At 39.9% G+C, this 23,920-nt stretch overlaps 1 protein-coding gene across 3 annotated transcripts in view; it reads right to left on the bottom strand.

Moving 5' to 3' along the window:
* BMPR1B (bone morphogenetic protein receptor type 1B) overlaps positions 1 to 23,920 on the bottom strand; it is a 458,884-nt gene that overhangs the window by 416,499 nt on the left and 18,465 nt on the right. Inside the window, exon 1 of one of the 3 annotated variants that reach the window (XM_059922437.1) lies at positions 4,804 to 4,879. The exons of 1 other annotated variant lie outside the window; for it this stretch is intronic. The gene's annotated coding sequence lies outside the window, so the exon portion shown is untranslated. Of the gene's footprint in view, positions 1 to 4,803; positions 4,880 to 23,920 lie in introns of those variants that run through there. One more of the 3 variants, XM_059922445.1, reaches the window with a different exon arrangement.

The raw sequence follows: 23,920 nt of genomic DNA, 5'->3' as shown, positions 1-23,920 counted from the left end.
CTCCGCTAGATCCTTCTCACAGCTTCCCACATCATCTTCAGACATTCTTGCTCACACTACAGACAGACATGCTAAGTCACATTTGCTCAGTTCTGTTTAAAATCCTCCAGGGGGACTTCCCCAGTGGTGCAGTGGTTAAGAAGCCGCCTGCCAATGCAGGGGACACAGGTTCGAGCCCTGGTCTGGGAAGATCCCACATACCGCGGAGCAACTAAGCCCATGCGCCACAACTACTGAAGCCGGCGCACCTAGAGCCCGTGCTCCACAACAAGAGAAGCCACTGCAATGAGAAGCCCATGCACCGCAACGAAGAGTAGCCCCCACTCGCCACAACTAGAGAAAGCCTGTGCATAGCAACGAAGACCCAACGCAGCCAAAAACTAAAATTAAATTAAAAAAATAAATAATTAATATAAAAAAAATTTTTTTAAATCCTCCAGGGTGGTTCAATAAAATGTACTTTGAATAAAATGCATACCTTTTAACATGGGCCTGGCAATCTGTCTGACCTCATTTCTACCATTTCCCCTAACTGCCAGTGTGCCCAGCTTACTGCTGCTTTAAAGACACCCTTAATGATCCCTGTGCCAGAAGTTCTCCCAGATCTTCGCTGGGCTGGCTCTTTCTTGTTCAGCAACATCCTTAGAGAGGCCTTCCTTGGCCACCTCATATAAAGTAACCCCAGTCATTTGCTGTCATATCACCCTGTCTTAGTTTCCTAATGGCAATTTCCATTATTGGACATTATCTTACTCATGTGCTCGTTTATAGTTCCTTGTGTTTCCACTCTCTAGAATGAGAGTTCAGTGACAACAAAGATCTTGTGCCTCTCATGGCTGCAATGTCCCAAAGTATATAATAACGCCAGGCAGAGAGCAGGCACTCAAACATTTAAGTAAAGATGAATGTAATTAAGATAACTGGCATGTAAGTAGATGTTCTAAAACTCATGAAAACAGGTTATTGCCTGATGTAAATCATGCATTACCTTTTTTATCTTAATACTACAGATGAGCTTTAAAACTACTCAGAAGTAACATAAATGCCCCTGTTCCCAAATCTTCGCTTCTCTCTCCAGATTCTACCCCTAAAAAGTTTTAGTTTTCCTTAATTTTAATTATTAAAGTGTGAGTGACTCTGAAACCTATGTTTCTAGCCCTGGCCCCTCCCTCCCCCTGAATTCTGGCCTGCCTCTACATATTATAACACCTCTACTTCAATTTCTGTCATCACATCAAATCTGTCACATGGAAACCTGAAATTAGTATCTCTCAGGCAAAAGCAATTTCTCCTTCCATCCTTAACACTTTTATCAACTATCCTCCAGATACCCAGGTTTAAAAGCTAGAAATTATCTTGATTATGAAATTCAAGACCTGGAAGGGAGATTGGAAAACATCAAGTGAAGTGGTCTTCAAGCTTTTTTTAAACCACATTAGCCCTTTTTCAAACAAAAGCTCACAGGGAAGTCTGACATGTAAAAGAGATGAATCTACAGTTGTTCTGGGAGTTAAACTGGTAGTCTCTGAAGAAAAACTTCAGAAAGAGCTCTTAATCTGGTCCAAACGTCGTTTTTCCCTCCCCACCCCTCTTCAACATACACACTGAAAGTTACAGAGGAAACCACTTAAGTCCAGAGAGCTTAAATCTTCTTCGCAGGTAGAACTACCAGTCTGCGCAAGATGACAGTTAGCAAGCAGAACAGCACTTAACACGTAAAAGCACTTAGAAGGCAATGTTCTCAACGACAAATATTACCTCCATGCATATGTGTAACAAGCGTTATTGCAGATTGATACATTTCATGCATGACTTTTATTGGTTGGCCTGAGAAGGGATTTTCAGAGTTGAAACAATTGTTTCCTTCTAATAATACATTTATCCACTTCTAGTGGAAGCAAGCAAACATGAGTCCAGTAAAAAGGACTGTGGCACAGTGAATATAACATAAGGTCTCAGCTGTATAGCCTATGTGGCTTCATTGTCTAGTTTTGAGCATGGTTTTCAAATTCTTTGGTCCTCATCTGCTTCTTCGTTCATATTGTGTGATGAGATGCTTCCTACGACTGTCTCAACCCTCAGTCTATGCGCCACTATTATACCATACTAAAGTATTTCCCTTGAGTTACTGCATCTACAAAGGGTTAGAATCCCAAGCTAGAAACAAATTGGAAGAGAGCAAATCATCCTTCGAGGATTTGTTGAGTGTCACATGGCATGTAATGTGCCAGGCATCTGAAATGCAGAGAAGATAAGAAAAGGACACTATCCCACCTCAATGAGAAAACAGCCAGAGGAAGAGCCAAGCAAGTAATTACACGGCAGAGAGGTGAACACTGAGGGAGGCGTGCACAGAAGCCGGAGAGGCAGAGATGAGGTGGCTTACGGAAATTAGGAAAGGCTTTGCTGGGTTGGAGTAGATGACAATCGACTTTAGATTTAAATGATAAACATGAGTTGAGCGCTGAGGAAAAGTAAAGGGTGCTACATGAACCCCCCAAAAAGTCACATTTTAAATTGCCTTATACTTTTAAATAAATAATACAATCAGCATTTACTGTAACAAAAATAATTTATCAGGCCATCTCACACAGTTTTCAATGTTGATGAAGAAAAACATTAAGTCAATAGCCTTTTAATAAAGATTATTTAACGACTGGAACATTCTGAAGGGCATGTACGAACATACCATAAGTAGAGGCAGCGCGTCACTCAGGGACAAAAATCTAACAGGGAATTTCAGACACCCCTGCCCAGGCTAAATGCTATGCAGCACCTGGCAGACAAGGTGGCAAAGCCCCTGTAAAGAGTGATGATTCACTAACATGACATAAATCAAGATTTTAACTCACCAAAAACTAACATGTTGATTGAAAATCACAAATCAGTGCCATTAAAATGCATCAGCAGACCCCAGCACATGAGTAATGAGATCATATCAACTCATATCTTGTGACCAAAAGGAAAAGGTGCTTTTCTAAATGGTAATTCAGATTGGACAAATAACACACTGTATCAAGTTTTATAGCCCTAGGCCATATTTTGCTAAAAACAACGGTACATTATGCATGACTAAAGAAAACAGTGAAAATCAGAGCAATTAATTTCCCAGCTATGTTTCCCATTAAAAAAACCATCGCTGCTATGATTTGCTTACAGCACACAACTTTTGCATTGTACAATGATCTAAGTGTGTAATCACTTGCATATTTCACTAAGATGTAATATCCTTCAAAACATCCTTAGAGTGAAAGTTTTCCAAAGAAATTATTGATCTCTGGAATATCCCGTGTTTTAAAATTACTGACAAATCCTTTCCTATTTTCTTTGCAGTTAGAAATAATTCTTCTTGATCACCAGAGTGTAAAGAGGTATAAGGGTACAAAGACTGCATATTTTCTTAAAGACAAGTGTCCCAGTTGACACAAGACATTTCCCACGATTTTCCCAAAACAATAATTAGGAGAGCTGTCACTAGGATCCCTAAAATATGTATGTAAGAAAACAGTTATTACTTGGCATCAGTTTAGGATAGCAAGAAATTTCCTTAAGTGCTCCTTCAAATTATTTTCAAATACTTTTCAGTTAACTCATCTCACTACTGGTGGAGCCTTTTCTGTTTCTTTCCAGAATCCAGGAATCTTTTCTCAGGTGGATCTGCTTCACTGCAGATACGTTTGGTACATTCACTTTATATGTCAGGGGCAGCAAGCAGCTCTCTTCTGTTTTCTTTCACTGGCACTTTCGTGGCTGGCTCAGTCACTGACCTCACCTTGGTGGAAAGGTGACTAAGAAAAGAGCAATTCCTAGTAACTCAAGGAAACCAGTGTTCCCATGTCTGTGGAGAACAAACACGAAGGACCCAGGATCCAGCTGCAGTGGTGCAGCTCCAAAGGAATAAGGCACCGCACTGAACAACTTCCAGAGGATCTTCTCTCGTGTCGAAAATCCTAACACCGCAAGGAACCGACAGAAATACGGAGCCCTGCCAGAAACGGGGACGAGTAGATTGATGGGTGCAGAGAGCGAGACACAGTGAGACAAGGAGCAGAAAGTCAGCCTCTAAATGAGAGAGACACCGAAAGTGTGTGCTCTCGGGGTGGAAGATAAGGAGACCGAGGGGGGGACACATTGAGAGACAAGAGACAGAAAAGGAGGTGGGAAGAGAGAGAAACGGGGGGAGGGGGGAGGGAGAGAGACAGAAATAAAGGGAGGATGGGAGGAAGAAGGCAGAGAAACACCGTGAACATGAGAGAGAGAACAACAGACTGAAGAACAGAAGCACCAGCGGCAGAGTCGAGCCGGGTCCGAGGCGCCGGGACCAGCCCGCTGCGCACCTTCCCCGCCGCGAGGCTGGGTCTCGGGAGGCGTCCGGGGCAGGTGGCTCCGCACGGAGCTGGGGGCCCAGCGGGTCCTGCCTCGGCCCGCGAAGTTCCCCCCCCCGCCCCGACTCCGGGGCTGCCCTCCGCCTGCTCCCAGGTCCCGACTCCCCGCCTCCCCGCCTCGGCGCGTCCCTCCTTCCCCAGCTCCGGAGCACGTGTCCCGCCCGCGGCCGCCTCTGCCCCCCGCTTCTCTGCCGGCGCGGGCACGAGGGCCGGGGGTCCCGGCAGAGCCGCCAGCGCACAAAGCCCGGGCAGCCGCCGCCCCACGGCCGTGCGGCTCGCTCTCCTCCCGCCAGCACGCCCGCCGGGCCCCGCGCCCCGCTGCCGCTCGGCCCGCGCCGCCCTCCTGCTCCCGCTGCCGCCGGCTCGGCCGCCCCCCGCACGCCAGGACGGCGCCCGCGCGCCCTCCCGCGCGCCTTACCCGCCTCTGCGCCCCGGCGCCGGGGTCCTCGGCGCCGCGGTCCCGGGTGCCCCGCCCGCTCCCGCTCCCGGCGCCCCGCAGGCCCGCGCCCGCTCCGCGCCCGCGTCCGGCCCCGCCGTCAACTTCTGGCCGCCGCCGCCGCGGGACTTTTTTTTTTCTTCTCGCTCCTCGGCTGCCTCAGGAATTTTTTTTTTTTTTTTTCACTTGCCCTCTCCAGCTCCCACTAGTGATTGGAGCCTGAGAGCCAAGTACTTAGCGGAGGGATTACACTTCTCGACGCGCTCGGAGCTGCCCCAGAGCCGCCGCCCGTGTTTGGAAGGGTGAGCGGACCTGGGACGCCCGGCGTCCCCTGCATCGAGGGGGACCCTCCCAGCTCAGCCTGCCTCTCAGCGCCTCCCCTCGATCTCAACCACAGGTGCTTGCTCGTCCTGCGTAAGAAGGGGTTTCCAAAAACACTAGGTTGGAGGAACAAAAATCCGTGGGATTACTGTACCCCGAGAGCCGGAAGGGGCTCCCAAAGATGATCCAGCGCAGTAGACTGAAACTCTTCAGCGCCCCTGACACGTGTGAGAAGGTGATAAGACGTTAACGCACCTCGTAAAAAACACATGCCAAATTATGCCTGCAGTTCTGCACGAGGAGTGCAGGAACCCTGAAACACAGGTGGGCCTCCTGGTAGGGAAAAGAAATTTTTCCTTTCTTCAAATATTTTGAAATTGTCAAAAAAAAAAAAAAAAAAAAACAACCACCTCCCATTTGTATTTGATGAAATTTTACAATTAGCGTGTTTATTTTGAAAAACTATGTACTGTCTTTGTGGTTTCCTTCCTAAATCTTTAAGCGCTGAAATATTTTCTGCGGAGGTAAATATAAATCAAGCGAGTCCACAGTCTTTCAGAAAACTTGGGGAGAATAGTTAACTTTTTAAAATCAGCTATTTTGCCAACTGTATCTCCCAGGGAGACATGTAATAACTTCCAATGTTTTTTTTCCTCCCAATGTCTTTCAGCAGCCTATCCTCCAGAATTAATTTCCTCCTTTTGTAAAATTTTTCCATCTTACAAATATATTGATAAACCCTCTCTAGTCACCGTCAAGTGTGTGATTCAAATAATTTAATACAATTTCACTCTGATGCAGTTTTCCAATTTTTTCACATCTATTTCTATTGTCTAATTCTTAGCCTACCATTTTCTTTCAACTCCTCCCTTTTCTTAAATTATTCCTATTAAATGATTTTATGTTAAACATTAAACACAATCCTTTGAACATATAAGAAATTCAATTGTGTATAAATGTACTTTATGCAACTCCCACTCAGGAGCAGGTGGTGCTCCAGGCATTTATTGATGAGTCTGTGAAATGTGGCCACATTTTTCCTCAAAGACATGTCAGGGTCCCCACAAAACTCTATTTGCCCCATAACAAATCATGATATTATCTGAACCATGATAGCATCAGGACTAACCTGCATTCTGGTTTCTGGTGCCAGACTGGAAGAGGAAAGTTCTGTTTAACATAAGAGTAGAAATTTTCCAAAATAGGTAGCATTTGTCATTGGCATCCTCTCACCTCTCTTATTCAACCTTCATTCTAATCCTTAGCACCAGTAATCAATTAGCTCACTGTCCCCAGAATCCCAAGGTAGAATCCACACATTTCACCCTTACCACCAAATTCTCTCTGCTCCTAAATTACCTCCCTCATTGTTCTCAAATTTCCTACCATCTCCATCTTCTGACATTAACTAGGTTTAAAGAGGAGATCAAGCTGATTGAATTGATCCCCTCTACTGTGTGAATTCCTGGTAACTTTTATTTGACAAATGTATCTTTTCCTCTTAGAGTTTCAATCCTCACAAATTACAGTGAAATAAATGAGACATTCAAAAAGTTTTGGAGCAGAGAGTGTGTGGTTTGCCCATATCTTTTCAGAAGCTGTGCTAAGAATTGGCTTACCTCTACTCAGCAAATATCCTTCTAAGCATCTACTGGACATAAGACTAATACAGAGACTACAGGCATCTCTGGGTAGGGAAGACAGAGATTAAATGAGATATTTTAAAAATTCCAAATCAGAGGAATAAAGAAATTTCTATAGGTTTTCATTAAAAAAAAAAAAAAAAAAAAGCACTCTGGGTGAGAGAGAATCAGAGAGGAAGTCAAGGAAACTCTTTGAGGTACACCTTAGAAGGTAGCATTTCAATAGGCAGGGATGAGGAATCTGGGGTACAAGCCATTCAACAATCTACTTTTACTGAGTACCTATGGCATGCCATGCACTGGGTGTTTCAGATTTAAATTCTGTCCATCCTTTCTTGAAACCCTTGAGACATATATTTTTTAAAGATTAGAATACTATAGGAGAAATACAGTCATCAGTACATGAATGCACATCTATTGGAGCACAGAAAAAGGAACTATCCTGCCTGGGAATGGCAGGAAAAACTGCATGGAATAGTCCCATTTTATCAGGGTCCTGAAAGATCTTCAGAGACCAAAGGAGCCGTTAGAAAGAAAATAAGCATTCTAAGTAGAGGGAACAAAATAAAAAAGCATACTGCATTTAGGGAGCAACTGGTAGCTCAGTGCTTCTACCCAAGTTATGAGGAGAAGGTGCAGCAGATACATCTCAGGCTAAGCAGTGTTCAGGCATGACCTTGTCAGATAGGCCAATGAAATAGACGTTTCCTTGCTAGGTGATAAGGAAACATTGGAGATTTTTAAACCAAGGAATTCAATGGTGGATTAGGACTTTCAGAAGATCATTTAGAAGTACCTAGAGGAGGGAGGAGATATGGGAATGTGTGTATATCTGTAGCTGATTCACTTTGTTATAAAGCAGAAACTAACACACCATTGTGAAGCAATTATACTTCAATAAAGGTGTTTAAAAAAAAAAAAAAGAAGTACCTAGAGAGGGAGAAATGGAAGCACAGGACCAACTAGGAGTCTGTCCTGTAAAGAGTAAAGATCTGAACCAAGAGAGTGACGTGGCTACGGAGATCACTAGCAGACTTGGAAAGCACTCGAGATAGAGCTGTAGAAGCACATTCCTTGGCCTCACAGCCTGGGATGGTGGTGCTTTTAAAGGCAATAGGGATCCCTGAGGGAGAAGCTATTGAGAAGAGGAGGGAAAGGCTCAGTGTGGTGGGACGACAAATCTGAGCAAAAGCACAATTTCTCTTTTCGTCCAGTTGTTAAAAGTAAATCATCTAAATGTTCCAAGGATCTCAGGAGAGGACACCAAGGCAGTAAAAGCCAGAGCTCTCATGGAAGTCACAGGCTTATTTCCCACTGAGGAAGACATTTACGCAGCTCCCCCAGAATCAAACTATTTGGGGAATTTACATGCAGCTACGTAGGACAGACCTGAGAAAGTGATTAGGTGAGCTTGCTTCTCTGCTTTCAGCTTCCCCTTTCTGTAACTGTTTCCTCTTCATCGCTATCCTTACTCTCAACATCTTTCCCTTTTCCACCTCCCACTCTTCCAAAACTATAAAGGATCTGACCACCATTATTATTTTATCGTAAGTCAAGGCATACTATGGTAAGTAACATTCTAGAGTGTGTGCTTTTAAGTTATTTCTCTCTAGATGTGGCATAAAATATTCTCTCTTTTGAGATATCTTAGGAATCAGGTGAAAGAAAAATTTCAGCAGAAGAAAAATCTTTTTCTTTCCCCATGATTCATACTGCCGTGGTTGTCTTAGAACCCACTGCTAATGCATTGACCCTACATACACAAAATAAGAGATTAAGCCTCTCAACTGGTATTAAAATCCTTGCTTGTTAATATAAGAATGTATAAGTATTGGCAAAATGTGTACTTCTATAATAGAAGCCAAATTTATTAATTACCCTGTGCTAGGCACACTACTAAGTACTTCATACATATGAATGTATTGAGGTCTCATAACAAGGTAGGTACTGTTTTCTTCCCCATTTTACAGATGAGGAAATTGAGGCACAGAGAAGTTAGATAACATGCTCAAGGCCATGCTACCAAGTGCAAGAGGCAGGATATGAACCCAGGCAGTGTGGCCACAGCACCTCAGGCTTATTCAGTGTACTGAACTACTCTGCAGCAGTGAGAACATTTTTAAGTATCCAATGAACAGATACTAGGCAAAAATACCTAAAGATTTTGAATGTAAGACAATATGTGAGCCAGATCCTAGAAAGTATGGAAAAACAAAGTACTTGAGTCCCTTATATTTTATTAAACAGTTTCCTAAGTGTCTTAGAAAGCTAGCACCTGGGTTAAAAGCTGGTGATGCCAGAAACATGGGAAGCAATAGGGTCTGTGGCTTTTGAAATGTCCCTCTCTGGATCAGTATTTAATGCCTTTGACTAGGCCCTCTGACAAGTTGTATACTTCCTGAGGGTCCCTTTCCTGTCTTTTATCACTCTCCACAACCATATTTTTTTTTCAAACACAACTACTTTTGCTAGCTAGATATGAGTGAGTTGAGCACAGTCAGAATTTTTCACATCGTATAGCAGATTGCATCATAAGGTGGTGAGATTCCCATCACAGGGATTCAAGCAGAGGTAGAGATGGAATATTATGCAAGAGGTTCCCACAGTGGGCGGGAAGGCAGACCAAAAATCTCTAAGACCCCTTTCTACTGATACTTTCTGAGTCTGTATTTAACACAGGGTGACTAATTTAAACTATTAACACGAATACAACATAAATATGATATATATAATTCATATAAATATTAATGTTCATAGTATTAAAATGGCTATTAAATAACTTTAATATTAATATGAATGAATATGTTGATAACTCACTCTGATGCATGTCAGTGATAATCTCACAATTAAAATATACAAATTGATTCCATAGTTGTATCCTGAAACTTCTACTCTATTTTCTGCTGTTCTCTTTATTTGATTTTATTTAAAACAGCTGTGATTGCATACAGGAAAAAATAACAAATTCTAGTTCTGTAACTAGAACTAAATTAATTTTGTCCAATATGTAAGCTCAAGAAAAATAGAATTCCTCAATTGAAACAGAAATAAGCCATGAAAAAAAATCTGAAGTAGAAATGCTAAAATGATTTTACTTTCTGTTGCTGTCAACATTGTTCCAATTTTTCTTAATAAAAGCAGTTATAATATCTACCTATTTTTATGCTGCCAAATTATCCAGGGCCTGATGTAAATTAATCCCTTTGAAATCGGATTTGAATACAATGTCATTTCATTTCAATTTTTTAGACTTTCCAGAGCCCAAGCATTTTTTTTTCTGAACTGCCCTGACCCATACACCTACATAATTCCTAAAACTGGAAAATTAGGAAAAAATTCTGCAATGAAACTTATAAAAATTCTTACATCTGTTTCTTTGGAGTCTCATGTTCCTGATGACTTTCTCCTTCTAAAGTGATTTGCCAACCTTGGAACTTCCCAGTGTTTTCCTGACTCACAGTATATTTACAGTGTGTGTCTCAGGAAGAAATACACAGCAATTATTTCCTTCTGTACTAGAAAAAAAAAGAAAAGTTAGGGAACAAAAACATGAAGAGCAAATCTTCAATTAAACTACCTGAAAAGAAAGGGATTTGACTCATTAAATAAAAGCCTATTTTTTTCCATCATATATTCTTCAATGAATAGAATTGTTTTAAGCTAATGGAGAAAAGAAGTTGAACCTCCGTTCCATAAATTCAGAGCTTTGTGCCTTATATAAATTCATAAAAACTTAACACTGCGTTAATGTCAGAACAATATTGAATATAACTGCATGAACTAAAAGGTGACATTTTAGGAAGTTCTTATTGCCATTCCTAATTATAAGAATATCCTATGCTTTGAAATGACATACTGTGAAGACATTCATACTGGAGCACTGAAAGCTATACAGGTTTCTATACCACAAAATAAAATACCTAAATTGATTATCTCCAGGGCATACTGCAGCATAAAGCCACATAGCCTTCCTTGGCAATCTTCAACAAATCCTGGAGGTTTCACACTGCTATTAATGGAAAGAAAAATGACAGAACTGAAGTCTAAGGAGGAAAGGACCAAAGAGAAAACAAGTCCTCCAAGTAACAGAAAATAGCAGGAATGAGGAAGCAAAAGATCAAGGAGGAAATGTGAAGAAATTACATTCTAAAATATCTCTTTTCTTTCTGGCAGAATTCTGTTTTAATACACAGATAGGATTTGTGATTTTTGTCAAGTAGCACTATTCATTAAGTTGAGCTACGTATTTACATAGTAAATCAGAACACATGAAATGTTGAAGATCTAATTATAACTCACCTGCTTACAAAAATGGTGGCGTTCTCGTTTGCCTACAAAATAAGTCCATGCATCCCAATAGGACCTTTAGGGCTCATCACAATCTGACCTCAGCATCCCATTCCAGCCACATCTCCTGCCAAACATGCCAGCCTCATGGACTGCTTGCCAAATATCTTCACACCTCCCACCATTTCTCCTGGCTAGTATACCATCTGGCCCCTGACCACTATCCCTTCCTCATCTGAGGTTCACCTTCTAGACCTTAGTTAAATATCTTTCCTTTCATAAAACATGTCTTCATTTCCCCAGGCATATTAGTCACATCTTCTCATACTTCTGCATTACCACTCTCATACATTTTATACCTCTTTATATTCTTAGCACAGAGCACAGTGTCTAATGCATAATAGGTGTTCCATATATCTCTGCTGTTAAAGGAAGACAAAACTATAAAACTTCACGATTATGTTAGACTCATGAGGCCAGATTTTAGAACCATCTGTAGATTTCCAACTGTATCAGCCACTCAAAGGTCTTTGAAACAACAATCAACATCCCACACACGGGTTGTATGGGCAGCAGTATATATGGGGTTTTGTTAGGGATTTATAAAAACAAAAAAATTAAAAAGAGGAAAAATTTAAGAGAAGGAAAAAACACACAAGTTGATTTACTGTAAGGTCAGGGCAAGCAATGGCCTAGCACAAAAAATGGGCAGACCAACCTGCAATTTGGGTTGGGTGTGGGATGAGGAGAGCCCAGATGGAGGTGCAGTCTGGCATGGGAGTGACCGTCTCAGGGGCAAAATTTCTTCATTCCTTGCTCAGGGATTCAAAGACTATTATCTTAGCCCAATCAGGGTGCTAAAACAAAAATACTACAGACCGAGCGGCTTAAACAACACATTTATTTCTCACAGTTCTGGAGGCTGGGAGTCTGAGACCATGGTGTTAGCAAGGTTGAGATCTGGTAAGGGCTCTCTTCCAGTTCGCAGATAACTGACTTCTCCTTGTACTCTTATATGGCAGAATACGAAAGCTCTTGTCCCTTCATCCACCTCATAAAGGCACTAATCCCATTCATGAAGGCTTCACTCTCCTGACCTAATTACCTCCCAAAGGCCCAATCTCTTAATACCATTAAAGGTTAGGATTCAACATCTGAATTCTGGGAGGACACAGACATTCAGTCCATAACAACTTATCTCTAAATGTTAGAAAACAGCCAGCAAATCATCATACTGCTGAGAATGTTATCAGATTTTCAAAGCATTCATATCTGAACACAGAGTGTTTCAAGATGTTTTCTGATACAAATGAAAGCTCCTTCAGGACACAAACATGCAGTCAGTAACCTAGCACATATTCAGGGTTTGTTGAATATGTGAGGAATGAATGAACATAACATGACAATATACAATTTCCTAGTGTTTACTGTTTCACGCACCAAGCACTCTTATGGAAGAAAAAGAACAGACTGATTCCTCTCTCACACACACACTCCTATTATAGGTCAAATAAACTGAAATTTAGGGGTGAGCTGGAATAACAGCAGCAGTAATAATATGGTATAAATAATAGTACATAAATTATGTACCAGGTACTATAGCATTTACTTTACCTCATTTAATCATGGATACTATTAATACCATCGTTTTACAGATGAAGAAAGTGAGGTTTTGAGCAATTAACTTGCTAGTACGCCTTGGAGTGGATATTTAAGCCAGGTTTTTTAGGATGAAGAGTTCACATTCTTAACCAGAACACCCCCTACCCCAGATCTTCTGAATCCTGCCACACGCTAGAAGTTAAAAGTGCAAGCTGATGCGTGGATTGACTAAAATATAATACTTTTTTTTTTTCCATATGAGGATTAGGAGATTTATTTTATTTTTTAATAGCTTTTTATTGGAGTATAATTGCTTCACAATACTGTGTTAGTTTCTGTTGTACAACAGAGTGAATCAGCCATATGCATACACATGTCCCCACATCCCCTCTCTCTTGAGCCTCCCTCCCATCCTCCCTATCCCACCCCTCTAGGTCATCGCAAAGCACCGAGCCGATCTCCCTGCGCTATGCTGCTGCTTCCCACCAGCCAACTATTTTACATTTGGTAGTGTGTATATGTCAGTGCTACTCTCACTTCACCCCAGCTTCACCCTTCCACCGCATGTCATCAAGTCCATTCTCTATGTCTACCTCTTTATTCCTGCCCTGCGACTAAGTTATCAGTACCTTTTTTTTTTTTTTTAAGATTCCATATATATGTGTTAGCATACGGTATTTGTTTTTCTCTTTCTGACTTACTTCACTCTGTATGACAGACTCTAGGTCCATCCACCTCACTACAAATAACTCAATTTCGTTTCTTTTTAGGGCTGAGTAATATTCCATTGTATATATGTGCCACATCTTCTTTATCCATTCATCTGTCGATGGACTCTTAGGTTGCTTCCACGTCCTGGCTATTGTAAATAGAGCTGCAATGAACATTGTGGTGCATGACTCTTGGAATTATGGCTTTCTCAGGGTATATGCCCAGTAGTGGGATTGCTGGGCCATATGGTAGTTCTATTTTTAGTTTTTTAAAGAACCTCCATACTGTTTTCCATAGTTGTTGTATCAATTTACATTCCCACCAACAGTGTAGCAGGGTTCCCTTTTCACCACACCCTTTCCAGCATTTATCGTTTCTAGCTTTTTTGATAACGGCCATTCTGACAGGCGTGAGGTGATACCTCATTGTAGTTTTGATTTGCATTTCTCCAATAATTAGTGATGTTGAGCACCTTTTCATGTGCCTCTTGGCCATCTCTATGTCTTCCTTGGTGAAATGTCTCTTTAGGTCTTCTGCCCATTTTTTAACTGGATTGTTTGTTTTTTTGATATTGAGCTCCATGAGCTGTTTGTATATTTTGGAGATTAATCCTTTGTCTGTTGTTTCATTTGCAAATATTTTCTCCCATTCTGAGGGTTGTCTTTTTGTCTTGTTTATGGTTTCCTTTGCTGTGCAGAAGATTTTAAGTTTAATTAAGTCCCATTTGTTTATTTTTGGTTTTATTTCTATTACTCTAGGAGGTGAGTCAAAAGAGATCTTGCTGTGGTTTATGTCAAAGAGTGCTTTTCCTATGTTGTCCTCTAAAAGTTTTATAGTGTCTGGCCTTACATTTAGGTCTTTAATCCATTTTGAGTCTAATTTCATTCTTTTACATGTAGCTGTCCAGTTTTCCCAGCACGACTTATCTAAGAGGCTGTCTTTTATCCATTGTATGTTCTTGCCTCCTTTGTCATAAATTAGGTGCCCATATGTGCGTGGGTTCATCTCAGGGCATTCTATCCTGTACCATTGATCTATATTTCTGTTTTTGTGCCAGTACCATACTGTAAAATATAATACTTCTAACCAAATCTATTGTTTAATTCTTTTTGCTGTTAGTAATAGATCTTTCTAGAACCATGGACTTACTTTAGAATGTTGTTCTATTAGGAAGCAGAAAGAGGTAAACAGTTAATGACTGCAGATATTTTACCGTCTGTTTCACTGTCTTAAAGTTACTTCACTGCTGTTACCTATGGATGTGGTATCGCAGACCATGAAATGTTTATGACAAAACTATCATGCAGACAACACAGGACTTATATCATTTGATGTTAAAGATATTTTTATGCTTGATTAAAATTCCAACATTAATAGAGAAATGAGGAAATATTTTAACTTAAGATCCCCTTTCATTTTGTTAAAGGTTTTAAAGAACTGAAACTATATTTAAGTTTTTATTTCATCTTCCTCCTCTACTAGTTGCTAAACTTCTTGAGGTCAGGACTGTATCTTTGCATTTTTGTGTCCCCAGCATTTAGCATACTCTAGCATATTAATCAACATTAATACATGTTAATGAATAGGTAGATAAATTACGTAATTCTAGTCCCAGTTTGGCATCATACTAATTTTTCTGACCTATATGTGTTGGAGATATATGTCAGAATGAAAAAATTAATAAAGTTAAGCCATAATGATAGTATAACATGAGTTCTGAAATAAGGACAGATCTTCCTCCAGACTTCAAGTATTAGCTCTGTAAGAGAGAGAGAGGTCTCAAAGCTGACAAGAAGCCTGGCACAACGGGTGACAATAGTCTACTGTTCACATTATACGGAAATCAGAGACAGTAGTTTGAATGGTGTTAACAAGCCACAAGACACTGATCAAGCATGAAGAATGTTCCTTGAGCAGTGAGAAATGCACTGGAGAAAGGCTACTCACTAATAAAGCTGCCACGTTATGCTGCCCAAGTCACTGTACTTGGGAAGAGAACAGCAATTGAGAAAGATTGAAAAAAAAAATTGAGAAAGCAATCGAGGCGATTAACCAAAAAGTTAACGACTGCAAGGGCTTTTAATGACTTCCAAATCATTCAACAGAACGTTTCACGTGAATTATTACCGTATCTGCAACTCACCGTAATCTCAAAATTACTGATATGCATATTTTTACATTTAGCAACTTCACAATTTTGTGTTTAGTACACATTGTTCTGAGGGCAGATAAGTGTATAATACACATAAAATTCACATAGAGGTAGCCAAGGTATTAACCAAGATATTGTTTCTGTGGATGCTATTGTTTATTGTTGTTTTAATGACCGTCACATGCGAGGATGACATCGCCATGGGAGTATGAGAGAACGGTGTGCATGTGTGATGTTCGCAGGGAGCTGCAAGGTTAGAAATCCAATTACCTACAAGCTTTACTATCTATTATGCCGAAAAGACATTAACCTCAGAATTCCTTACCATTCTATTTTGTCACTTTACTTCCCAATTAATAAAAAACAGTTTGAAGGCATTATTTCAGTATACTCATGAGATAACAGACAACTGAATTGAAGATTCCTGGACTTTACTATGTTGTTAAGAAGCAGCATTCATTTCTATATAACCATGACCAGGCTGGACTGTATTCCACATATTCCTAACATATAATATAGGTCTTGATACAGTAACAGATGGGAAGCCCTGTTACCAAGAGTTCCATTTCTTTAAAACTGACTCCCAGGAAATCATTTAGGTCTGGGGTCTAACTTATATAATGCATACCTAGAATGTGTCAATAAAAATGTAACAGATTTGGAAACAAAAGAAGATTCAGACAGTTGCATTTCCCATAGCCTAGCTTTGTAGTTAGTCCTGTAAGTACAGGGAGTTCATTAAACAGCAATTCACAAGACTTTTTCTTAATGCCTTTTCTGTTTTTGTTTTTATTTTCTTGTAGAGCAAGGTCTTACCAAATCCTTTAGTCATGGTCTATTTTGTTGCAGTCATATGGGTGTTACTGGGAAGGTGAAAAACTTGTGACTGCAGCAGGAAAAAGTATTGATGTGTCATGAATTATGGCCCTGTTTGCACTTCTACTTTAACCATAATCATTTGTTTAAACAAAAAGTTCTACATTTGAATTTCCACAATTGTGTGCATATTATAAACATCTCATCTTTCACCCAGACTCAGCTAACACTTGAATTTGTTGACATTCATCATCAAGGAATAAATCATATGCTAACAAATAATTGTCCTTCATAACAGAATATCAACAGAACCCAGATTCTTAAACTTGCTAATTAACACTTTTAGTTGCATTGATTAACATTTTTGTTAAAAGAAGTAGAACTTTATGATATGCTAATTATTTATTTAAAACTTTCTCCTTTATCTCTCAAAGTCTTATCTGCTCCTAATGTTTGGCTTAGGCAGCTGATGTTATTGATTTTACCTCTAAAAAATGTTCATATCCTTCACCTGTGGCATGCCACTATAGCCACTAAGTGTACATTACATACCTTTTCCTAGGTCATATTATAGTTCTTGTAATTTCCTCCGTGTTTTTTTTCTTATAGAGGGATTTTTAAGATTTAGGATTCACTTTAATGTGCAGCATATTCTTTCACTTTGGTTTTCCTATTGAAGCCAGGGTATTTTCATAGAAAGCCCATTAGTAACTCTGCCTTTCTATGTCCCACATCTGGATGGCAGTCACCTTCTAAAGGAGTACCGTAATTACTTCATTCCCTGGACTTTATCAGAATTCATGAGCAAGCACCACTGTTAGATGCACTCTCCTGGTAATCAAGTCTAACAGGATAATCAGCAAAATGTTCAAGGAAGTCAGAGTGTTTTTCTCATTCTCTATTAACAACAATGTATTCACAACCTTACTGTTGGCTACCTCTGGATCTTTTTAAGAAGTCAGTTTTACTGTGGTGTCACTAAAAGCCGAAAGAGAATAACCTAGAATTTCGTAGTATAAATTTACCTTAGTAACTGTACCTGAAAAGATGAACAGAGTAATTAAGGAGTCTAATCATCTACGCTAAAGAATATTCAATTCCAGGTTAATTCTCACAAAGTCTTTGTCTACCTAATTTACCATGTAGAGAACATATTCAATTGAGTATCTAAACGGTATGCTTTCACAGTTATTTTTGGCCTCATTAATTCAACATATATTATACAAATAGACATTATGCTATATGCTGAGGATACATTAGGCAAGACAAAAACCCATTTCCACTGAGTTTATAATCCAGGGAGGGAATTTAGTACATAAGAAGTTACTAAACAGTGGGGCTATTTAATCATGCTTTATAAGCCACCGTGCTCGCTGTTAGGTATACAGCTGTGAGCAAGACACACAGGCCTCTGCCCTGGTAGAGGGTAAGTGTTAAGAGTCCTAAGATAACATCAAGCATTAGATCCTATCACATAGGGAGTACTTAGGCCAGTCTTTAGGGGATAAGGAAGTCATCCTAGAGGCAGTGACGGCTTAGCTGAGACCCCAAAGGAAAATAACACTTGGCCAGACAAAGGCCGAGGAAAAGCAGAGTGTTCTGGTGCATGGGCCAAAAGTCAGAAATCATCCCACAGTCAGGGGAACGAGAGGTTATTCAGTATGGCTTAAGCGGAGGGTGGGAAACAGGCATCTGTGAAAGCACAAGTAAGCAAAGTAATCAGGAGCGAGATCATGAAGTCCATAAGAAGGTGGACCGTTACAGAAGCTGAGGCAGGCTGCTTGGGTTCAGACCCTGGTTCAAACATGCACAAACTACGTCTTGCTGATTTTAGGTGTGCTGAATCATTCCATCATCAACGCGGTTAACTTGAGAATCATATTTCATATTCCCTTTCCCTGGAGAGTTCTGTTATTATTGACCAGATAAGGAACTTGTGCAAGATTAGCAGATGGACGTAAAGCAGCAGCTGTCACCCTCTGAAGGCCCTCGAGGTTGGAGGTACAGACAGACCCAGAGGAGCCTAGAGGGTTCCAGCTTGTCCTCACTTGCCTCTGTTCCAGCCCTTCCAGCTCTTCTTCTCAACTCGCTCCTCTGACCAGGAGCAGCCTTAAGATCATCACCGGATGCTTGATTGTAGACGCAGAGGCTGGAGCTCCCGTAGACTCACCCACTAGCACCCTCACAGTTCCACCTCAGGGGCTGCATGCGCTAGGCTTTTCTTACTGACTAGCTGGTAACCCCTCTGGGTCTTCCAGCTTCTCCTGTAAGACCTTCCTCTCCAACATCTCGTCATACTACATACATTCATACTATAAATAAATCTCTTATCCCATAACTCATAGTGGATCTGTTTCACTGACTGATACATTGGACATATTATATAACCTCTCTATGCCTCAGTTTCTTTATCTTAAAAGGGGATGATAATGGTTATAATATATAACCTCTCTATGCCTCAGTTTCTTTATCTTAAAAGGGGATGATAATGGTTATAATAGTATCCAGTTTATGGGGTTGTCTTGAAGAAATAATGAATGCTCACTAAATGATAGTTATCTTAAAGAGTTTATATTTTACCTTGAGGTGAGTGGGAAGTCAATAAAAGATTTCTGATGAGGAAGTGACATGACCAGAATTATTTCAGAGCAAGAACCTGAGTGAGATGTGGAAGACAGATTTGAGGGGGGACAAAGAGACACTCTGAAGTCTGTCAAAGTAGTCAGAATTTGAGATGTTGGTGATCTTACCTAAGGTAATGACACTGGGATTGGAGATCAGTGGACAGGTTCAAGAGCCATTAAGAAACTAGAAGTGTCTGGCTCTGTCTGACTTATTAGCATAATGTCCCAAAGTCCATCCATGTTGTCACAAATGGCAAGATATCCACTGTATGATATCACTTATATATAAAATCTAAAAAAGCTACACTCATGAAAAGAGTAAAATGGTGGTTACCAGGAGCTGGTGGGGGTGGGTGCGTGGGGAAATAGGAGAGAGATTATGTAAGGATACAAATGTGCAACCAGTAGATAAATAAGTCCTGGAAATCTAATGCACAGCATGGTGACTATAGACAACAATATTGTATTATAAACATCAAACTTGCTAAAAGACTAGATTTTAATTATTTCCACCACGAAAATAAATGATAATTATGTATGTGATAGAGGTGTTAGCTAATGCCACAAGGGCAACCATATGGCAATACATCTCAAATCAACATGCTATACACCTTAAAACTTATACCATGTTATATGTCACATATATTTCAATTAAAAATTTAAAAATAAAGATGAACACACACAGAAAGATAGTTGAAATGAGATAACTTGGCAAATTATTAAATATGAGAATGGAGGAAAGCGACATGAAAGATTACTTTCAGGCTTCTAGTTTAATGCATTGGGTGGATCCTGATGCCATTTTTCTGAAACAGTAAAAGTAGAAGAAGAACTTGTTTAGTGAGGAAGTGATGAAATTTAGCTTTGACATGATGAGCCTGAGGTGCCCATGAGACATCTAACTGGAGACAGTAAGAAGCAAGTTTTTTGTGCTGGACAGTTGAACGTGGAGATCAGACATGAATTGTTGCCCCTTTTTCTTCCATTATACTTACGAGGTAAATGTGCTTTCAATAAAGGCAAGGAAACTCAGAGGCTAAGATACTGCAATTTTTTTTTTTTTTTTTTTTTTTGGTCTACGTCAGCACTTTTTGGTCTCATGAAACCTTTACACTCTTAAACTTTGAGGACCCTAAAAATATCTTGTTCATGTATATTTACAGCGTGAGAAATTTAAACACAACTTTTAAATTAAAAATTATATTTTAATTATTTTCAAAATGATAAACCATTACATGTTAACATAAACAACATATTTATGAAAAATAATTTTTAAAGCAAAAAATTAGAGATAAAAGTAACACTTTTGCTTTTTATGAGTTTCTAATGACTGGCTTGATAGGAGACAGCTGGAGTCTCATATCTGCTTCTAGATTCAATCTGTTGCAATATCACACATCATGTAGCCTCTGGAAAGCTCTACTGTGCCCTTGCGAGAGAATGATAGTGAAAAGAGGAATGACATCTTAGAATTATTATAAAAATAATTTTGCCTTCACAGACCCCCTGGAAAGGTCTCAAAGAAACCCAGGATCCCTTTAAAAACTACTGTTCATTGTGAACATTAAGTCAAAAGGGATGATGGCTCAGGATGGGAGTAGAGAGAAGACCCAGAAACTCAACTCTTGAGTGAATTAAGGACAGAGATTAGGAAACTGACGACTGACAGTGACAGAAAGGAAATATGATGTAGCTGAACAGCCCATGGCTCAAGTGATAAGGGGTCTCGGGAACAAAAAAGATTAATGAGTGGTCTTGAAATAGTTTAGGGAAATGAGAGCAATTCAGGTCACAGCTCCACTCCCTTGGTGGGTGGTATTTGGGAGGGAAAGTAGCATTTATAGGAGAGGACTGTTGGGGAAGCAGTGTCTTCTAGAAGAGTCAGGTTTCGACTAGCAAGTAACAGAAACGTAAATGTTATGTTAATGAGGTGAGGGAATTTCTGTCCTACATATAGCAAGTACTATTAATTGCCTACAAATATCTATTCTCCCTTTCTTCCTTGGAAACAAAACCCCAGTCGCTAACTCGGCATACTGCCACCCAGAATAAATCCTGTATTTTCCAGCCTCCCTCACAGCTATGTACGTACATGACTAATGACTGCTCCTTACGATATCCATGAAAGTGTTGTGTAAGGCGCCTAGAAAGACTTCTTAAAAGTAGCTAAGTTCGGAGAAGCCCATTTTTTTGCCTTCCCCCTCATTACTGCCTGGAATGTGTGTGTGACAGCTTGAAAGCATGATCTAATAAACAGAGATAGAACTCTGCACTCAACAAACGTAACAGACACATTATTTTCAAGCACACAGAAAAGACTGCCAACATTCTACCACTTACTGCAAACATTAATGCATTTCCAAGTGTTGGTATCACACAGACCACGATGGGTTTGAACACACTATCTCCCAAATATTCTCAGCATTTTCTTGGTGAATAAAGAAAGGGGAAGTCTTCAGGCCTATCTGGAAAGATCATCTCTGTCCTGGATTGACTGTGCTCCCAAAGGAAATCCTTGTCCTTTGAGCAGGAAAACAACAGCTTTAACTTAATTCCAAGGACATGCAGCACGCATGAGAGAAGGCAGAGTAACTGCATACAGGAGGATTTTCAGACCTTCTTAAGAAAGAGTCAGGCACAGCCTAAAACTAAAAGGATTAAACTTCTGAAAGGATCCTAGATCAGTTAATCCAGCAGGCATCATGTAAATCAAGTCTTCCCACACTAACGGCCTACAAATTGCCCGGGGATCTTGTTAAAATGCACATTCAGTAGATTTGGGATAGGGTTTGAGGTTCTGCACTTCTAACAAACTCCAAGATGACGGTGATCCTGCTGGCCCAGGAACATGGTTTCGAGCAGCGTGAATAAAGACAGTGTGGAATAAATCTACGGCTTTCATGTAGGCCATGAAGCCAAAAGCCTAATTATCAGCTGCAAAATGACTGCTTGCATATGTTATCTCTATTTAATGAACATTTATTAGAGGCTCATTATATGCCAGAAATATGCTCGATTCTGGAGAACACAATGATGAACAGAAGAGAATCCCTGTTCCTTCCGCTCCTTAAGGTTTGTTAGGGAAGCCAACCATTAACGAATTATACAGCTTCCTAGATTTGGAAAAGGTAAGGACTTACGTGGTTTTGTGAGCTATGTCTGAATTGATTTACCATGTCCTCTTCAGATAGGGACATCCAAATGAATATGACAGGTAATTCTGAATCAATCAGATGGTAGTCAGTTCAGTGATTTCATGTAACCATACCCTAAATTTTAGATACTGATATGAAAGGTAAAATTTTTTAATTTTTAAATTTTTTTTACATACTCAGAAGAGTCCAAGCCAGCAGAATAAGGCAACAACAGAAAAAAGTAAAAGGATAAGAATTAGAAAGAAGGGAATGTACAGTTATTCACAGATGCTATCATTACCTACATAAAAAAATGCAAAAGAATATGCAGATTAATTATTAGAAGTCATAGATTAGTAAGACTGGTAGATACAAAATATATAAAAGTCAATTATATTCCTGTATGCTGGCAAACAAATAGAAATGTAATTTTTTAAAGATGCCACTTACAATACCATCAAAAAATATAAAGTACCTAGAAATAAATCCTTAAGAGGTCTTTACAAAGAACACTATAGAGCTTTCTGGTATGATATTAAGGAAGACAGAAAAATACCACGATCATAGTTTGCTTCATAATCATAAAGATGTTCATTTCTCCCAAACCAACCTCTAGATTAAACACAAACCTAACCAACACTCAAAATATCATGAGGGTTCATGAACTTGACATGCCATTTCTAAATTTACAGGGAGGTGAAAGGAACCAAGTCACTATAAAGAAGAAAGAACAAGTTAAGGAGTGGAGGCTGTTCTACTAGGTAATTAATACTAATATAGAGATATAGGAACTAACGCAGTCTGGTATTCGTGCAAATGTGGACAAAGTAATCTATGGAACAGAAATGAAAGGATCAAGAAACAAACCTATACATGTGTGGAAACTTGATTTTAAATAGAACTTGCATTGAGAACAGCGGGGAAAAGACAGACTTCATAGTAAATGCTGTCAAGACCATAGGTTAGACATATGAAAAGAAAAAAAAGGAGGAAAGAGACAGGGAGAGAGAGAGAGAAAGGTAGGAAGAAAGAGACAGGTGTGGAAGAGGAGTGAGATAAAGAAAGAAATAAGAAATTGACTAAATCACAAAAATCTAGCTAGATTAAAACTTAAATGTAAAGAAAAGACAAAAGGGAGATTATTTTCAGGATAGGTAATAATACCTTTAAGAAAATATAGCACTTCCCAGGCAGCAGTGGTTAAGAATCTGCCTGCCAATGCAGGGGACATAGGTTCGATCCCTGGATTCGGAAAGATCCCACATGCCGCGGAGCAGCTAAGCCCATGCGTCACAACTACTGAGCCTGAGCTCTAGAGCCTGCGAGACCCAACTACTGAGCCCACGCGCCACAACTACTGAAGTCCGCCCGCCTGCCTAGAGCCCATGCTCCTCAACAAGAGAAGCCACCGCAATGAGAAGCCCATGCACCACAAGGAAGAGTAGCCCCCCGGCTCGCCGCAACTAGAGAAAGCCTGTGCGCAGCAGCAACGAAGACCCAACGCAGCCAAAATAAATAAATAAATAAAATTTATTAAAAAAAAAAAACAAAAGTGCAAACCATACCAATAATCTTGAAAATTGTCATGCCCTTTTAGCACAGTAATTCTATTTCTGCTAATATCACAAATGTTGTATTATTAATTTCTAATAATTAATCAAAAAATAATTAGACATACCCAAAATCCTTAAATGTAATGATCACAATTTATCATATGTGTATTATTATCTGGGGCAGCAGGGGTGAAGGGAGGAAGTCCTCAGTAAGGGAGACTGGTTCAAAGTCAGTTTAAGAAGCAGCCTGGGACTT

Source organism: Balaenoptera ricei, chromosome 5, assembly GCF_028023285.1.
Source record: "Balaenoptera ricei isolate mBalRic1 chromosome 5, mBalRic1.hap2, whole genome shotgun sequence".
NCBI lineage: Eukaryota > Metazoa > Chordata > Mammalia > Artiodactyla > Balaenopteridae > Balaenoptera > Balaenoptera ricei.
This window is presented reverse-complemented; position numbering and strand designations above follow the sequence as displayed.